The sequence below is a fragment of the Hipposideros armiger genome, unplaced genomic scaffold (assembly GCF_001890085.2).
Source record: "Hipposideros armiger isolate ML-2016 unplaced genomic scaffold, ASM189008v1 scaffold_821, whole genome shotgun sequence".
NCBI classification, from domain to species: domain Eukaryota; kingdom Metazoa; phylum Chordata; class Mammalia; order Chiroptera; family Hipposideridae; genus Hipposideros; species Hipposideros armiger.
Window position 1 is genome coordinate 147,486 of NW_017732171.1, and position 19,340 is coordinate 166,825.

At 44.2% G+C, this 19,340-nt stretch overlaps 1 protein-coding gene and 1 pseudogene across 4 annotated transcripts in view; one reads left to right on the forward strand and one right to left on the reverse strand.

The window, feature by feature from the left end:
* Window positions 1–7,349: 7,349 nt before the first annotated feature.
* Window positions 7,350–8,057, reverse strand: LOC109374414 (tRNA 2'-phosphotransferase 1 pseudogene; annotated as a pseudogene).
* Window positions 8,058–17,410: 9,353 nt separating this feature from the next.
* The window catches only part of TAB3 (TGF-beta activated kinase 1 (MAP3K7) binding protein 3), a 55,828-nt gene continuing 53,898 nt past the window's right edge, over window positions 17,411–19,340 (forward strand). For 3 of the 4 annotated variants that reach the window (XM_019628998.1, XM_019629002.1, XM_019628999.1), the window contains exon 1: window positions 17,670–18,072. The gene's annotated coding sequence lies outside the window, so the exon portion shown is untranslated. Of the gene's footprint in view, window positions 17,525–17,669; window positions 18,073–19,340 lie in introns of those variants that run through there. The other variant, XM_019629001.1, reaches the window with a different exon arrangement.

Below are 19,340 nucleotides of genomic sequence, written 5' to 3' on the forward strand. Positions count from 1 at the left end.
AGGGCAGTGTCACTGGCCCTCATATGTGGGATCTGAACCGGGGCCCTCTGGCGTCCCAAGCCAGCTCTTAACCATCGCGCCACTCGGCCAGCCCCAGAGGGGCTTGTTTAAATGAACTTCTTAGTGAGTAAGTCCCTAAAACAACGTGTTATTCCTTTAACGTCTTCTATTACACAGTGATTAAATGGGTGCCCACACAGCCCTGATTAAAAACATTTTCTTGGGCCCATTTCTCCAATTCCAGTTCTATAGCACTTAATGTTCCCTCCAAAATTGCTTTGGGGAGAGCAATCTCATGTCAGGGAAATGAATTCAAAAGTGCTTCCCTACCAGGGCTGAGGGACAATCACACCTGCAATTCACAGCTCGGGAAATATCAGGCTTTAGATTGCTTTGCGAAGTTCACAAAATAAATTGGAGAAGACTGCTATTGAGTGAGGTTATCTTTAGACAGTCTACACACACATTTAGTCTTTAAAACTATTGTTTTAAAATAGAGGATTACCAATATTCTTCAGTAGAATGTACTTGTTTACCCAAGTAAACTATTTGATTAGCATGTTTTATAAGCATTAGCTTTTAAAAATATCTCCTTTTCGGAGACCTTCACCACTTTTTGGCACACAAAGTATTTAACCCCTGCACGTGCACAGCTTAATATTCAGCCACAGGCCTCAAAGGGACCCCATGGGTATTTCTGGACCTTTTCTGTCTAGTCCCTCCTCTCCAGTACCTTGCCCAACATACACATTTCCCTCCACGGAACGATCTTTCTGGACTCATGGGTGAAGGTAAGCAGCAAGTGCCACCCCAAAATATGCCTCTTTGGCATATTGATTATTTGGGGCTGATTATTTTTCCTTCCCTACATGGGCAATGATGTGCATTGGGACAGTTCACTGGGCCTTGTGTCCACTTGGGAACAGACCTCCTCACAGCCTTTTTTACACATGACTCAAATTCTTCTCTCTAAATGGATCATCTACCAAAAAAGCCACAACTTAATAATTATTGGGAGGGCCAGCCGAGTGACGTGTTGATTAAGAGTTGGCTTGGGACGCCAGCTTTGAGCAGCAGGGTCCTGGTTCGGATCCCACATAGGGCAGTGACACTGCGCCCTCTACAGCTAAGATGGTGAACAATAGCTCAACCTGGAGCTGAGCTGCGGTGAGTCGCCAACAACGGCGTAGGCTGCAGTGGGGCTGCAGTGGGCTGCCGTGAGCTACGGTGAATGGCTGGCAGCGGGCGTGCGCTTTTGTGAGCTGCCATGAGCCGCTGTGAGCGGCCATCCAATGGCCAGCGAGCGACTGCCTAAGCCGGGAAGAGCGCAATAATAATACCAACATGGGCTAGGGAAGCAACGTCCTCCACAACTAGACTGAAGAACAAAAGGACAACAACTTGTTTGTTCCCTTCACCCAACTCCCCAATAAAATCTTTCAAAATAATAATAATAATAATTCTTGGGAGCATCACTGACATACATGATCCAACGGGTGCCACTCCACTAGAGTTGTGTGATGTCTATGCCCTGTCTCACCCTCCAGTTATATTTCTGTTTACCTAAAGTGAAGCTTGGACACTTGTTCACAATGCCCTTATAGCCAATGTCTCCATGCTTTTTTGATTGTTTGCCCCATCAATAAAATATTTTTAATCAAACTCTCCAACATATATACATACCATTATTTATAAAATGTATACATGTACACACACACACACACACACACACACACACTTTTTTAAAATGTGAAATACAAACTAAATATATTGGGTTGTTGAAAAAGTCATGACATATTTTTTCTGTTTTTCATTACAAAGATACGCCATGACTTTTCCAACAACCCCATATATACCAGGGGTGCCAAAAATATATATACAAGTGGATACTTTGGTCAACATTGCTCAAGCCGTAATTTGCCATAATCAGAAGTGTCTAGACACTGATGGTAACCACTTTGAGTACCTCTTATAATTGCAGAAGTCAAACATCACTTTTATTCATCTTTTGTTATCAGTATATATTGAGTATTACAATTTTAATACAGTTTTCCTTTCTTAAAATATGTATGCATTTTTTGGCACCCTCTGTAGGACTTCTAATAATTTTTTTAAATTAATATTTATTGGGGTGACAATTGTTAGTAAAATTACATAGGTTTCAAGTGTACAATTCTGTAATACATCATCTATATATCACATTGTGTGCTCACCACCCAGAGTCAGTTCTCTTTCCATCACCATATATTTGACAAACTTCTAATAATTTTTGAGATCATTAGATTGGATGAAAAATCCAGATCCACATATGCTGCCTATAAGAAACCCACTTTGAATTTAAAGATGGAAATAGGTTAAAAGCATGGAAAAATATACACCATACTAACAGTAATCCAAATAAAGCTGGAGTGATTATATTAATATTCATATCAAAGAAAATTTCAGAGCAAAAAATAATGCCCGGGATAAAAAGAATCATTTTGTAATAATACAAGAGTCAATTCATCAAGAGTATATAACAATCACAATATTTATGAACTTAATAACAGAGCTTCAAAACACTTGAAGGAAAAACTGATAGAACTGAAAGGTGAAGTAGATAACTCCATAATTATAGTCAGATAATTAAATATGCCTCTCTCAATAATTAATAGAACAAGTAAACAGAAAATCAGCAAGTATATAGGAGACTTGAACAACACTATCAACTAATGAGACCTAATGAATATTTATAAAATATTCTCTCCACCAAGAGCAGAATACGCATTCTTTGCAAGTACACATGGACTATTCACCAAGATAGACCATATTCTGGGCCATAAAGCAAGTCTCAATAAATTCAAAAGGACTTAATCTATACAAAGTGTGTTATATGACCACAATGGAATCAAATTAGAAATCAATAATAGAAAGATCTCTGGAAAATCCCCAAATAACACAACTCTAAAAATGCATGGGCAAAGAAGAAACCAAAAGAGAAATAAGAAAATATTTTGAACTGTATAAAAATGAAATATGACATATTAAAATGTGTGGAATGCACCCACGGTCATGCTTCGAGGAAAAGTTATAGCACTAAACACCTATATTACAAAAGAAGCAAGGTCTGAAATCAATGACTTCAGCTGCCATGATTAGCTGGGAAGTTAAATGACTTGAACAAGCCATGTACACAGATTCTCTATATATGGGTTCTCTGCCTCTGGATTCTCTTTTTTGAGATTCTTATACTTGGTCTCTTTTGCTGACTGTTAATGACAAATGGGCCACATCTCTTCTTTCTCTCACTCACACTTCAGCTAGAAAGAAGCTCCCCACCCCCACTTACATCCCCTTAGAAGCTTGAGCAGAAACCAGTTTCAGACGCAGGAGAAAGAACACGTAGGAAAGGCAATTTAAAGCAGTTTCCAGTCTAGGCAAAAAGAGTGCTCACTCCTCATTAGTGATCCAGTCCACCTCACCTGGGCCGAGATGTCCAAAGAGAGGTTTGGGGGCCAAAGCACTATAGAGTGGGTGTTAGTCTCCTAGGGCTGCCATAACAAAATACCATAGACTGGATGGTTTAAATAGCAGAAATTTATTTTCTCAGAGTTCTGAAGGGCAGGAAGCCCAAGATCAAGGTGCTGGCCAATTGAGTTGCTAGTAAGAGCTCTTCTCTTGGATGGTAGACAGCCAGCTTCTTACTAAATCCTTACATTGCCTTTCCTCAGTGCATGTGTGCAGGAAGAGAAAGAGTAGTCTCTTCCTCTTCTTATAAAATCACTAATCCCATCCTGAAGGCCCTACTGTCATGACCACATCTAACCCTAAGCACCTTCCAAATGTCCCATCTCCAAATACCATCACATTGGGGGTTAGGGCTTCACTATAAGAATTGGGGAGAGGGACACAAACCTTCAGTCTACAATAAAGTATTCCCACTAAATAGCTCTCCCAGAAACATATAACATGGCAGGTTGCTTGTGGAGAATTCTGGGACTTTGGTTCCAGTCATCATTATTTCCTTCTTGAAGACCCAGCAAATATTATGCATCATTGTGGACACCAGAAGATAAAAGGAACTCTTTATTTATTTTTTTTCTTAGCTGAGCCATCCTGCCACCTGTTGGCAGCTCAGTGACAGCTCGGCTCAGGCCGGGAATTGAACTGGCGACCCTGTTGCTCAGAGCTTGCAGTTTGTTTTTTTTTTACGTTTTTTAGATTTTTATTGGGGAATTGGGGGATAGGAACAGCACTGGGGAATTGGGGGAAGGGAAACAGACAAGTTGCTGTCCTTTTGTTCTTCAGTCTAGTTGTGGAGGATGTTGCTTCACTGGCCCAAGTTGGCACCATCATTGCGCTCTTCCCAGGCAAGGCAGATCAGTCACCGGCTTCTGAATGGCTGCTCACGGCAGCTGCTGCCCGCTCATGCTGGCTGCTGGTTACACACGGTAGCCCATGGCAACCCACTGCAGCAGGGGCTGCAGCCTACATGGTCGCCGGCGACTCACCGCAGCCCAGCTCCAGGTTGAGCTGTTGTTCAGCATCTTAGCTGTAGAGGGCAGTGTCACTGGTCCTCATATGTGGGATCCGAATTGGGGCCCTCTAGCGTCCCAAGCCAGCTCTTAACCAACACGCCATTTGGCCAGCCCAGTGCTTGCACTCTTGAGCGAGCTCTTAACCAACTGAGCCACTCGGCCTGCCCTAAAAAGAGCTCTTTATTAACTCAGGGCACATAATAATATTACAACATTAGTACATTATCTTTAACAAGAAGAGGGACATGCTGCAGAAGGGGCTGAAGGGCAGAGAGAGAACCCCAAAGTAGCTGAATGCTAATGGAGCAAAAGTATGACTTCTTATCCAATGTGACCTTGATTGTCAAAGACCTTCAGGTATTAGATCTACTAATCATCAGCTGTGGGACTTTGGACAAGTCACTCACCTCTCTAAAGCTCAATTTCCACATTTGTAAAATGAGAATAGCAATATAATAGAATCACTTCTCAAATTTGTTGTGAGACCAGGCAACTACATAAAGAACACTCGAAAATGTTGATTTCAATAATAATGTTGCCTGTCATTTGAATCAGTGTCTTTTTAGCCATTATCTCCCACCAGAGTCACACAATAAGTACTATATCACATAATTGCGTTCCCACAGTGTGAATATTCAGAGGCGGTAAACTGAGGTTAAATGTCTTTTCACCCAGTCTGCTTGCTTTCACAAATTTTTTTTTAAGGTTTTATTGGGGAATTGGGGAAGAGGAACAGACAAGTTGCTGTCCTTTTATTCTTCAGTCTAGTTGTGGAGGACGTTGCTTCACGGGCCCATGTTGGTATTATCATTGCGCTCTTCCCAGGTGAGGCAGATCGGTCGCCGGCCACTGGGCGGCCACTCACGGCGGCTCTCGGCAGCTCACGCCAGCTGCCGGCCACTCACAGTAGCTTACGGGAGCCCACTGCAGCCTACACCGTCGCTGGCAACTCACGGCAGCCCAGGTCCAGGTCGAGCTGTCGTTCACCATCTTAGCTGTAGAGGGCGCAGCTTCACTGTCCCTCATGTGGGATCTGAACCGGGGCCCTGCTGATCAGAGCTGGCGTCCCAAGCCAACTCCTAACCAACGCGCCACTTGGCCAGCCCCACAAATTTTAATAGTCTGAATTATATAATCCCACCATGCCTTCTCCTCATTAGAATATAAAAAATCTAACTCGGTTCCAACTACTTTAGTTAGTTTCCAGTGTATTTTAGGATTATTTAAAAGAAAAAAAATCCATTAATTCATTAATCCAATAAATATTTATTAGGTGTCTGTCTACCAAGAACTGTTCTAGGAACCAGGTATACAGTATACAGCAGTGAACAGCACAAACTAAAGTCCCTTATATTTCATACCAGTATAAATAACTACAATAATATAAATTTCTCAAAGTCTGTTGACTTTGTTCCAGAACTTCTGTTTAGAATGGTCACTGTCTCCATTCTCAAATAAAGTTGGCACTGAATTTATATTTTGATAGTGCAAATTAATGAAGGTATCTTTTAGTGCTAGAGATGAATCTGGAGTTCATCAGACAAAATGAACACCAAGAAAATGACATATAATAAAGAAAATGAGTATGCTGAGAAGACAAAGAAAAATCTCGTTGTGGCAATCATTAATTTTTCTTCCTCTTTAAAGGTTTATTTTATAATGCAAGCAGGGAGGAAACATCATGAGATATTTAGAATACATTACAAGCTCCAAGTATATTTAAAAGTGAATAAAAGAATTTTAGAAGTAACTTCAGCAATCTGACAACAATATTGAAAAATTATAATGGTGCATGGGTTTTCTCATCTTTACAGTTTTTCAAGTCACTGCGTAGGCACTTTACTAGACTTTCAAAATCAAATTCTTGACAGGGCCCAGAAAGTCGGCTTCACTGTTAGTTATGAGATAATCTTTGAGCATGTATATCAATCATATCAAAACCAGCAAAAGTTTAGCTGCAATTTTGTTGGTTGGTGGGGGAAGCTGTCTGGGTTTCCTTTTTCAAAGTGAGTCCTTTGATACTGTATGATGTGGCAATCTGCGGGTGCCAGTTTTCTATTCCGCTGGCCCCATGCCTTCTACAAGTTGCTGACTCACTTTATGGAGTGGAATTAAGAACCTGTCTGAATCAATAGGCATTTGTATCAGAGAGTGCTAGTTCTCCAACATCCATTTTCTCTTTCTTCTAAGGAAATAGAAATTTTAGCTAGGCACGGCATTAATAAAGGTCAGCAAGATCTTGGAAAGCAGCTCACAGGCATCAGAAGCAATAGCATTGTGGTAAATAAGAAAGATTTATAACATTGAGCAGAGTCTGCTGCTTCTTGCTACTTTTAGCAACATCCTACAGAGGGATGGACCCCAGTCAGAACTAGCTAGACAGCAACCAAAAATGGAAGAGAACATAGCTCTGTCAAGAGTTATTCTTTGCCTGTGGCCTGGGATCTCAGAGCCCCACACAACTGAAAAAGCTTACTGCTTTCTGCAACTCCACAGTGTAGCAGTTTAAAGAGGCTACAAAAAAGGGAAGACTTGCCAAGAAATAATACCAGGCTCCTCAAGCACCTTCCTTGTTGATCAGTAAATGAGAGCCAGAGTAGAGGTAAAGAGGGTATTCAGAATGTCAACCTCCCACCCAAACCGATTAAGAAGAGCTTAAGGAAGCAACTATCAAGTTGAATGAGAAGAAGATGAGTCAGCGCAGAGAACAGTGAAGCAGCAAGAGAATTGGCCTGGAAGAGATCGTGGGCTATAGTTGCCTTGCTTTTTTCTTTTCAAACTAGAATTTCTTTTTGTTATCTTTTTACATTAAAAAAAAAGAAAACCAAAAACTTACTGTTGGATGCAATTTCCTCCTCTGGAGCTGTGCTTGGGACCACTCTCATACTCTGTCTCTTCCTTATCACCCAAAGAGAGGGCCTCTCCAGGATGACATAGCTGCAGGGCTTCCTTGAGGACTTGGGAAGCAGGAAATGATCAGCATTCTCTGGATCACCTTACTCCAGAGCAGAAGACTGGGATGTCAGGGGCCCATTGATAACACAGCCACTTGGCAATTTGGCCTCCTGTCACTGATAATACTAGGGTCCCCATGAAGTCGTGGGGCCAGGTGGATGTGCCTTCTTCCCGGGGAGGACAAGACCTTGAGCAAGATGGATGAGCATCAGGGACAGGGCTTGTGGGGTCTTCAAGGGCATCAGCTCCAACTCAATTACCTGCAGAGAGTGACTCTGATTGGCCTGGATGAGAGGGCCAGTGCTGGGGTCCCCCGGCTGCAGGGCAAACTACTGTTTCCCATTGGTGTCCACCATACACTGCACATCTTCAGCTGAGAATCTGCAGAACTGGGGCAGCAGCAGCAGGGCGCCCAGGAGCATGAAGCTCTTGGCCGCATGGGAAGCCCCAGCGTCAGGGCCCATGGTGCAAGGTGTAGGACAGAGCCTTGGCCAGCTGCACATCTTGGTCAGGTTCCTGGGGTCTGTGAGCCCTTCTACCCCTGGGCGTCGCTGCTTCCTGCCTCCTTCTTACAGAGGAGTTCATAGCCAAGACAGACTCCCACTGTTTGGCAGCTGACCCTATAAAATGGGTACTTCTATAAGTAATTGACAAGCGGAAAATAGACCAGTAGCCTATTAAATGTTAGAGGGAGTCTGAAAGCCTAAGAAACCAAAAACCTGGCTTGCAAATGCCTATGAAGATTAGAGCCTGTGTAGAGGAGGAAAATAATTTCCCCTCTATTCTTCTGGGTTGCTGGCTGAGTACCCCTCTCCCCCTCCCCAGGAATAAAATACAGCTTAACGGGAGAAAAACAAACACAAGTTTAATAACATATATACCTCCTGTAAATGGGAGATATCCAGAAAACTGAGTAACTCCCTAAAATGGCCCCAGCTGCGAACTTAAATGCTTTCAACTAAAGACAAAAGGTGTTGGGGGGGGGGGGGAAGGCCGGTTATGGGAGGAGAGGAACAGGAAAGCACAGAAATCAGGGCAAGGTTGTTATGCAGATTGCAGTCCTGCCTTCTCCATTGATAAAACTTTCTAGAGATTTAGTCATTCTCTTCTTCCTAGTATGGAGAGGAAGTCACCCTTGCAAATGGAGATTTTCCTTATACATGTAAATGTCTCTTACAAAAGGGTAACCTCTACTTTTCTACTTGGTTTCAGAGCTTCTCCTGTGCCTGCTGTTTCTTAAAAATAAGCAGCTCAAGATGATCAACATGCCAAAGAGGCAGATTTTGGGGGTGGCAAATTCTGCTCCCTTTCCGTAGTAATGGAATTGTAATTTGGGAGTTCTTTCCCTTGGCAACAGGTATATTCTATGTGTGGAAACATGGGCACGCATAGATGTTTGTGTGGCCAGAATAGCAGAATGGCAAAGGTGAATAGTTTTTCCCCAATATCTGTTTGCCCCTTCATCTATCATAACAGAATTATGAACTATGTGGCCACCTAAAATTAAAACTTTATTTCCCAGTCTCCCTAACAATTAGATGTGGTCATAGGACTAAGTCCTGGTCATGTGAGAAGGAGTGAGCTGTGTAACTTCCAGGTTATGCCCTTAAAGAGAAGACACATGTTTTTCCTTTCTCTACTTCCCATTAGTTAGACTATGGAGGTGGTAGAGAGCCATCTGGAATCAATAGACCATGGAAGCATTTATGATGGCAGAACAAAATAGAAGTAGCCTGGGGCTGCCGGTTAGCTCAGTTAGAGCATGGTGCTCATAACACCAAGGTTGCCGGTACAATCCCCACATGGGCCAGTGAGCTACGCCCTCCACAACTAGATTGCAAACAATGATTTCACTTGGAGCTGATGGGTCCTAGAAAAAACACACTTTTCCCCTATAAAGTTTTTTTTTTAAATCGTAGAAAGAAAAAGCTGATTTTTTTCAAAATCTCGGCATTCTGGGAGGACAGTGGACTCCCGTCCAAAGGCCATTTCCACCACACACATAGCCTCCCACCCCCAGCATGGCCAAACTGTTGTATAGGCCTGTAAGAAGAGGCAAACAAAGCAAAGGAGGGCAGGGCAGGTGGTCTTGGCCTGGAGTAAACAGTCATTGAAACTGGTCTAGAGTAAACAGAACCATTGAAACTGGTATGCATAATAAATGCATAGTAAACAGAATCATTAAGATTTGGCAGGAGAGGAGAGGAGTAAAGCAAAGAAAAAAACTTTCAAAAAGCCCCAAGCTAAACTACACTGCTAAATCTAATTACACTAGAAGTTTAAATCCCAAAATAGAAGATACAGTGTCATCCTTACAATATCTGCAAGTCATTCAAATTTATAAGAAAGACACCTAAAACATGTAGTTAAGAGAATAAAAAGTCAATTGAGTCTTGGGGAACTACATATGGTGAAGGAAAATCACTTGGAAAATGTTTCTCCTATATAGATATCAAAGGAGTGAAATTAAACTAATCTAGAGATTTTTCTGTTACACCTAATAATTATACTAGCTAATGCTTATTGAGGACCTATTTCATGCTAGGTGCTACGCTAAGTGTTTTATATCATTTAATCTTTACAACATTTTACATATGAAAAACAGACTTAAAGAGGTTAAGCAAATCACCCAAGATCACATAATTAGAAAGTGCTCAGAGCAGGATTTTAAATCCTGAGGTGTGCGAATTCAGAATCTGTACTCACAACTACTGAACTATATTGCCTCCCATGCCAAAAGAACAACATTTATAGTTATAACACACAATGCTAGAAAGGTTGGTAAAGCGGTTTACTCATTCATTACTGTCCGGTTAGCTCTCAGATACCTCACTGCCCTTCTCCGGCTTTGCTGTCTATCATAGAAAATGAAATTTTCTAGGTTCCTTTGTCCCGTGCCTTCTGGGTAGTTTTGACCAATGGATAGTACGTGCATAAGATTTGACAGTGAGAAGAAAGAGTTCAAAGTACTTTTCTCCCTCTCTCTTTCTGCTTCTTACAGCATCTCTTCCATGAATCCAGCTTTAGCCAAACCTCCTTTAATGGTCCCAGACACTACTAGACAGTCCTGACCTAGTAGACCCAGTCATGGTTCTAGTTCCCTTCAGATGGCCCTGGTTTCTGGGCTCCGGTAATAGCACCTCATCCAAGTGTCCCTCCGCCCCTAAGGGCAACAGCATCTTTCTGCTGTTGCCAATCTCTGAGTTATTTCATCAATGACTTCTCAGCTTCTCTATCACTTTTAACATCAATTTTCTGTTTTATTTGCCCTCTGTTAAAAGTACTAGAATGGTAAAAAACACAACAACAAAAAAAAACACATACAAAAATGTACTAGAGTGGTTTCTGTGGGTTTTGCTGGAACCTGACTTAATACATAGACAATACATCCTTTTGGGGAATAAGAGCAGTAATGATGATCATACATGTTAACCCTCAAAAATGTACCATAAGGACATCATTTCACAGGAAAAAAACAACAACAAAAATTGTATGTAGATGTGCATTTCAGCATTATCTGTAATAGCAGAAAATTGGAAAGTATCTAATGTTCAATATTAGGAGAATGGACTAAAAATTAGGGGTACATAACACAATGGAATAATATGCAGCTATAATAATTATTGTATCAGTCGGCTTTTGCTAGATAATACTACAATAACAGCTGATTCCCAAATCTCTGATTTATCGCAGGTGTATTTCTCACTCAGTTACCTATCCTTTGCAAGTTAGCTATAGCTCTGCTTCGTCCCAGGACCCAGTTGGGCGTGCCAGCCCCATGTTGCTTTCCAGGCAGTGGAAAGAGAGCAAGGACAGAATAACACAATAGCTCTTACAACTTAGGCTCAGATGTGGAATACGTCATTTCTGCTCAAATTCCACTGGCCAAAGCAAGTCATATGACCAAGCTTGAGATCAATGAAGCAGATACTGCTTCTGAGAGGCCCACCAGGAATTGGCAATAGAGAGAGAGCGCTAGCGGAAAGGGGCAGCCAAGATTTTCAACAATAATAAAATCTACCACCATAATGAAGCCTATAAAGAAACATGGAAAATGTTTGATATAATGATAAAGGAAAGTAAGAATCTACAAAAATGTTTACATACACTATTGTGGTGGAGTCTGCTAGCTGTCTACCAAAATCCATTCTAACCTGTTTCCTGGGCATATGAAGTTAGATGTGATCCTATGACTAAGTTGTAGTCAATGACACTATCTACCTGGAGATAACATCAGATTCCACAGATAAAGGGCTCAGTCTTGCAGGACTGCCCCCTTCCGCCTCCCTTCAGACACCAATTGCCAGTGCAGTTTGTCACCTGTGCTTCTGATCAACTGGCTATAAATCAGAGGTTCCTATGACTTCCTCCTTGGGCTTGATTAATTTGCTACAGCAGCTCACAGAATTTAGGTGAACAGTTTACTTACTAGATGACCAGTTTATTATAAAAGGATATAACTGAGGAATAGCCAGATGAAAGAAATGCCTAGGGCAACATATGGGGGATGGGGCTTGGAGCTTCCATGCCCTCTCTGGCAAGTCACATTCCTGGCACCTCCATGTGTTCACCAACCCAGAAGTGCTCTGAACCCCTTTAGGATTTTTATGAAGGGTAAGTAAACATAATTGATTAAATCATTGGCCACTGGTGATTAATTCAACCTCCAGCCCATCTCCCCTCTACAGAGGTTGGAAGGTGGGGCTGAACATTCTAACCCTCTAATCACAGCGTTGGCTTCCTTGGCAACCAGCCCCCATCTTTAGGGGCTTTCCAAAAGTCACCTCATTAACATAAACTCAGGTATGGTTGGAAGGGGCTTGTTATAACTAACAAAAGGCACTTTTATAGCTCATATCACTTAGGGAATTTCAGCAGTTTTATGAGCTCTGTGCCAGGAATGCAGACAAAGACCAAATATATATTTCTTATTATAAATCACAGTATCACAAGGACCCACTATCATGCAACCTGCTTTATCATCTCCCAGCTTATCCCTCTCACATTTCTGGGCTCCTGACAATGGGTCAGAAGATTACAGAATGTGAAGTTTAGAAAGAATTCTTTTTTTTTTTTTTAAGCTGAGTCATCCTGCCACCTGTTGGCAGCTCAGCGGGTGCTCAGCTCGGGCTGGACTCGAACCGCTGTTGCTCAGAGCTCAAACTCTTGAGCGAGCTCTTAACCAACTGAGCCACTCGGCCGGCACGAAAGAATTCCTTTTTTTTTTTTTTTAATTGGGGAATTGGGGGATAGGAACAGCGCTGGGGAATTGGGGAAGGGGAATAGACAAGTTGCTGTCCTTTTGTTCTTCAGTCTAGTTGTGGAGGACGTTGCTTCACTGGCCCAAGTTGGCACCATCATTGCGCTCTTCCCGGGTGAGGCAGATCAGTCACCGGCTTCTGGATGGCTGCTCACTGCTGCTGCTTCCCACTCACGCTGGCTGCTGGCTACACACGGTAGCCCATGGCAACCCACTGTCACAGAGGCTGCAGCCTAGCCGTCGCTGGCGACTCACGGCAGCCCAGCTCCAAGTTGAGCTGTTGTTCAGCATTGTAGCTGTAGAGGGCAGTGTCACTGGCCCTCATATGTGGGATCTGAACCGGGGCCCTCTGGCGTCCCAAGCCAGTCCTTAACCATTGCGCCACTCGGCCGGCCCTAGAAAGAATTTTTGTGACGTCACTACTCTCCGATTGGGAGCATGAGATTTAAAAGTAAACAAATGATCTTTTTAGGTACCAAAAGGAAAAGTTTTTTTTTTTAACTCTCTACATAATTTCTCCTTGGTAAAACTGAAATAGTGATGAACTTCAATTTTGAATGTTTATTATTTCACTTATAATGAAAATGAGTAAAATTATGTTCAATTATTATGAGTTTACACATGACCTCTTTGGGGACAATCTCCCCAGACAAATGTCTCCTTCCCATAACTTTTCCCAATCCCCACTCTCCCAAACACTTTCTCCAGATCCATAGATCCTAGAACACTAAAGGTATTGTTAAAGAGAAGACTACAGGCTCAAAATGGCGTCACGCATGCTGCAAGCCCATGACACCAAACTATAAACAGCTGGCGCCCTACATCAAGATTGCCTAGCACTAAGCAGCCCGAGTAGTCCATCACTGACAAGGCTCCTCGTAGACTTGCTCCACAAGAAGGGAGAGGAAGGGATCCTGTCAATGGAACCCAGGCTCACCCTTCAGGCCCAACAAGTGCTCCCTCTCACCAAAGCTCAGTTCAGCTACTATTGGCCCAACCTACCACTTGCAGAAACCGACACAGCCACAGTACGGCATAACTTCTCAAGGAAACCAGCAGCCACTTGGGCAAATTGATTACTTTGGATGCCTCCTACATGGGGTGTGTGTGACTGTGGGGCAGCAATTCATTCTTTTCAGAAGTGATTCATACTCTCACTATGAGTTTGCCTTTCCAATCCACAGTTCCCCCAGGGACACCACCATTCAAGAGTTTACAAAATGGTCATGTATTCATGTGGTATCTCATAGATTATTGCCTAAAACCAAAGGGCCCATGTTACTGCAAAGGAGTTGCACGTAACCATGAGAACCACTGGTCTCATCACATACCTCATTATATAGCAGACAGCCTAATGAAATGGCCCACTAAAGGCTCAGCTAACTTCTTAGCTTTTGGACCATACCCTGTCGAGTTGGGGCGACTTGGTAAGAGGAGGCCCTTGGTGCTCTCATGAGGAGCCTCTATTCTTGTCACCAGGAGTGACCCTGGGTGAGACCAGAAGAAGGGCTGCCCAGCTGAGCCCAACCCAAATTGCTGACCTGCTGTACAATGAAATAAAATGGTTATAATTTTAGACTATTATGTCTTAAGAGTCGTTTGTTACATAATGCTATGTGATTGACACAATAAATGAGGCCAAAAATATCTGAAATGGTACAGAAGGTGTATACGATACAGCTGAAAAAAATACACACTAAATTCTATCACATTCTAAAGAGAGCTTCTAGGCCCTTCCCTAAAGGCTCACCAAAAGGCAGCAAAACCGGTTCTATGACTATCACCCAAACACCTCCCCAGCCTGAATAAGAGAAGACTAGAAGGGAGATTTTTATGATTTACCACCTTTGAGGGAGTGTTGTAGATGTTCTCTCCCATTAGGGAAGGCGAAGCCAAGCGATGGGGCTTCGGAGCGCTGAGTGAGGGGTGTCAAGATGTGTCACCTTCCAGCTGCTTGGTCACTGAACTTGGTCCGTCCCAGGCAGAGACTGTTAGGGAGAGCTGACCACATATCCTTGGAGTTTGGAGACCGGAGTCAGCAGAGACACTGCTGCCTGCCTCTTGCCAGAAGAATTCTGAAGACCGGAAGCTTGTTGGAGCAGCAAGACAGGGCAGTATGTCTGTTGTTCAGCATAGCAAGGACATGTGAGTTTCCCATGGATCAAGTGAATGTCACAGAAAGCAAACAAGCTTCACTGAGCCTCTTGCTTGTGTCCTGCCGGTGGGTGAGGGGACCCTGGTGGTAAGCAGTTGTGGGTATTCCACAAGGGGCAGGACCTGAGAAGAAGTTAGAAAAGGTTGAGTCCGTAGCAAAGAATTGTGCTTTGAGGAGGGTGCTGAAGAATCACACTCAGCCTATGAGAGAGCCAGCATTTGGGTGCCAGTCACACAGAAGGCATTGACAACCAACAGAGGACTTATAGCAGCATCAAAAAGTAAAAGAGGGAAGGGCCGGCCGAGTGGCTCAGTTGGTTAAGAGCTCGCTCAAGAGTTTGAGCTCTGAGCAACAGCGGTTCGAGTCCAGCCCGAGCTGAGCAGCCNGCTCTGAGCAACAGCGGTTCGAGTCCAGCCCGAGCTGAGCAGCCGTTGAGCTGCCAACAGGTAGCAGGATGGCTCAGCTAAAAAAAAAAAAAAAAAAAGTAAAAGCGGGGCGGCCGGTTAGCTCAGGTGGTTAGAGCACAGTGCTCATAACACCAAGGTTGCCGGTTCGATCCCCACACGGGCCACTGATATGTACCCGCCACAACTAGATTGAAACAACTACTTGACTTCACAGTTCCCCAATTAAAAAAAAAAGAAAAAAGTAAAAGAGACCAGGGGCTGAGGAAAGAGAGTCCAGACAGAGGAAAGAGCATCATCTGTGTCCTCAGATGTGCTTTCAAATCTTCCCAGTGGGAGCCTAAGAAGAACCCCAATGAAACCCAAAGAGAAAGAGCCAATTTTAGGCATCTGCCAAGTGCAGAGGGGACAAAGCCATCTTATGACTGTACCTGTAAAGCAATAACTTGCCCACCTCCATTCTCACCCTCTTCATCCCTAGAGAAGAAACTCGTTAGCAAAATAGGGGAGGAAAAGTAGAAGACTAAGGAATAGAAAGAGCAGGACTGTACTTGCTTCTTTTAATCTCTTCATTGATGAGAGAGGACAAGGTATAACTTTAAAACAAGTTCTGAGTTTTGATTATTTTATGGGGTTGCTGGTTGTCCCCCAACCTTTTTTTCTAAAGTCATAGAATTTTTAGCTAGGTACAAGACTGCTTAGGATAAGACCACATTTCCCAGTCTCCCATGCAGGTAAATGCAGTAACATGATTAAGTTCTTGCCAAAGGGTTGTGAATACAAGTGATATTAACAACTTCTGGGTCGTGCCCTTAAAAGAAATGGATAGGCCTTCCTCCTGCTGATGACTGGAATGTGACGTGGTACTGAACCATTCTGGACCAAATATACCAGGACAACACTCTTAAGGATGGTGGAGCAAGAAGGCAGGAGACTAAATCATGCTCACTCTGTGGAACAGAGCTGCTGTATTAATGTACTTTTGCCATGTAATAACCATAAGTCTCAGTGCCATATTACCGCGCACATTTATTTTTCACTCATGGGTTTGTGAGTTGGTTGGGGCAGCTGTTTGCTATGAAACCCTGGACTTGAAGCAGGTTTTCTACAAATGTTTTAACATGATGGATACCACTACGTGGGATGTGCAACAGGAGTGAATGGCCCTCTTTCTGATCACATCCAACTTTCAAAATGAGTGGCTCTCAACATCGGGAGCTGCTCTGTTTCAGGATGTGGGTCAAGTTCAGCTCTGCTCTACACATCTCATTCTTATCACCAGGCTGGAGGGAGATTAGAAGCTCTCAGGACAGTGGCAGTTCCTTCCCACAGCAGCAGTTGGAGCCAGTTTGCAGTTTTGCCCACACCTGCAGACACAGCATCTTGAAGCCCCCATCAGAGACACCAGCACCAGCAGATGCTGCTCCCTCCTCATAGATCTGAGTTTCAGCTGCACAAGTCCCCTCCTCTAAATATCTAAATTGTAATAATCCCAACCTCTTCCCTTGATTCCCAGAGCTCTAGATATAGTAGCTGCTTTCTGTGCATGCTATCTCTGCATTATATGCCTGGGAAACTCTCAAAAATTGTCTTTGATCTATTTCATGACACCCCGCCCCTCAGTATCTGACTCATTTTTATCACAGAATTTACTGTGCTGAACTGTCATCATTGTTTTTTTTTTTTGTTTTGGGGGGTTTTTTTCCTCATCCATCTCCATCTCAGACCAATAGCTCTCTGAGGTCAGAGCACATGTCTTCTCATCACCTGGCACATAGGAAACTGAACTACACACGTTTGAATGAATAAATGAATGAAGGAAGAAAACTAAAACAGGAACAGAAGCAGTTGATAGTATGAGATTTGGGAGGCTCACATAGCTTCAAAATGAAAGAGAAAGTTAAATGATATGAGAAACAGGAGGGCTGGGGCTGCCAGCTGCGAGCCCAGCTCCGAGCACACAGCAAGCTCTCAATCAATAAAGCAAGTCGACAACAGGATGACGGGGCAGCTGAGACTTTGCAAAGAATACTCGGTGACAGGGAGGGTAAGAAGGGAAAGGCTAGAGGACTCCCGGGCATCCCAAAGTGTGTTGGCCCTTTGGGCTTTAGAGGGATAACCCAGCCTTAATGGACGCCTCTCACTTCGCTGCCGGGTCCGGCCCAGCCCTTTTCCGAGTTTCACTCCTGGTTCCTCCGCTCCCTCCTTTGCTCCACGGTTCTAGAGGAAACAGGTAAAAAGCGGAGCATTTGGGTGCTATTTCGGGGGCTGTTCTGGGCATGCGTCATCGCGCGCCCGACTGCCCTAGCGCAGGCGCAGTAACTTTCGCTGGCACTGGCGCTACCCCTTGCGGAGAAGGGGGAGCTTTCTCAGAAGCCGGCTCCGACTACTCTAATTGACCACCTTTCCTGTGGGCCCCCGCCCTCCGGTAGCTGTCGGGGAAACCTCGCGAGATTACTTTCGGCAGTCCCCGACAGTGCCATCTTTGTGCCTGGCGAATGTCTGCACCCGACGGGAGCCCTGAAGCCCGCGATACGCCTGCCAAACTGTCGCTGAGACCGGATCCGGGAAATACGAGGCGGGCCTCGGTGGGAGGGACGCGCTGAGGGAGGAGGGAGGAAAGGGGGCGGCGGCGGCTCTCACCGTATCCGGGCCTCGCGCGGCGTGCACCCGAGGGGGGGTCGGGCGGAGAAGCTGCGCCGGCCCGGACCCCCCGCGGGAACAGGCGGCGGGAGTGAGGGCGAGGCAGCGGCAGCGGCGGACGGGGAGCAGCGGCTGCCGGTGAGTGTCCGCGAGGAGGCCCCGGCACCTGCCCGGACCGGGGCGTCGGGGGTGGCCCCGGGGTCGTCCCGGTGACCCAGCGCCCGGGTGGTGGGCGTGTGCGACCGCGGGTATCTCGGGGTTTCGGCTCGGCCTGAGGCTCAGGGGCTGCCGGAGGTCTGCTCACGGCCTGGTGCGCCCGCCTGGGACGCCCCGGGAGGCGGAGGAGAGAGGGAGTGGCCGGGGGCCTGTGTTGGCCTTAGCCCCTCGAACTAAGGAGATGATGCCCTTTCTCGCCGGACCCTGGACTTTGACAAGAGTGAACCTCTGTGGGCGGGCTTGAAGCCCGAGCAAGGCGTTTGGGGATGAGAACTAGCAGCGCCGAGGTTGGGGTGGTTGAGGGTGTGTTGAGAAACGCGAGGAAGGTTAGTAATTGTTTTAAAAAAGAGGTTTGCAAATAATCGTTGGCAAGTGTGGAGTAAGGAGAAAACGTTGTCTGCGTTCATTTAAAGATAACACAAGCAGTCCTCTGAGGTGCACCAAACAGATAAGTTATTACCAGTGGAGTTCTATAGTTTAGTACGGTGTGCCAGCCCATTCAAGCGTATAAAAGCAGGATTTTGGGGGGTGGGTGGGGGACAAGGTGGGCTGTAAACTAACCTGCATATAATGTGAAAAGTTTATACTGTTGATGAAAAGCAGTTTTTTACTGAAACGTAATTTTTAAAAATTGCTTAAGAAAACTTGTCACCTTTGGTCCAGACAGTGCTTGTCCATTTCAGTGACATTTGTCAATCAGACAATCATTTTTAGCATGTAGTGTATTTACTTCTGGTTTGTAAAAGAACAAGAATGAATGGGAAAGAACAATTTTAGAAACTTAGCCTTTTTTGCACACTTTTTTAGTTTGGAAGCCTAAGGGGATTTACTTTTTTTTTTTCCTTGGCTTTGCAAATGTTTTGCATTGGTATACAGGAACATTTTTAAGAATATTTAGATCAAGAAAGGGATTTTGAAATGAGAGTTTAATTTTTCATAGTATTAAAATTGAAAGGGCATCACTCATGGTAGTTTTGTGATGGTGTCTTTTTATGAACGATGGGAGAATGCAAGCATACACACATACATAATTTTAAGTCTGTGTAATAATGAAGTTTTTCAACTTTAAACGCCCCCCCCCATTTTCCTACAACTGGTTTACTCAAGGGAAAGACTTTCGTGAAGTTAAATATTAAATGGGATTTTAATATTTACATTTCACAGAACATAGTCTATGTTGTATCATTCTG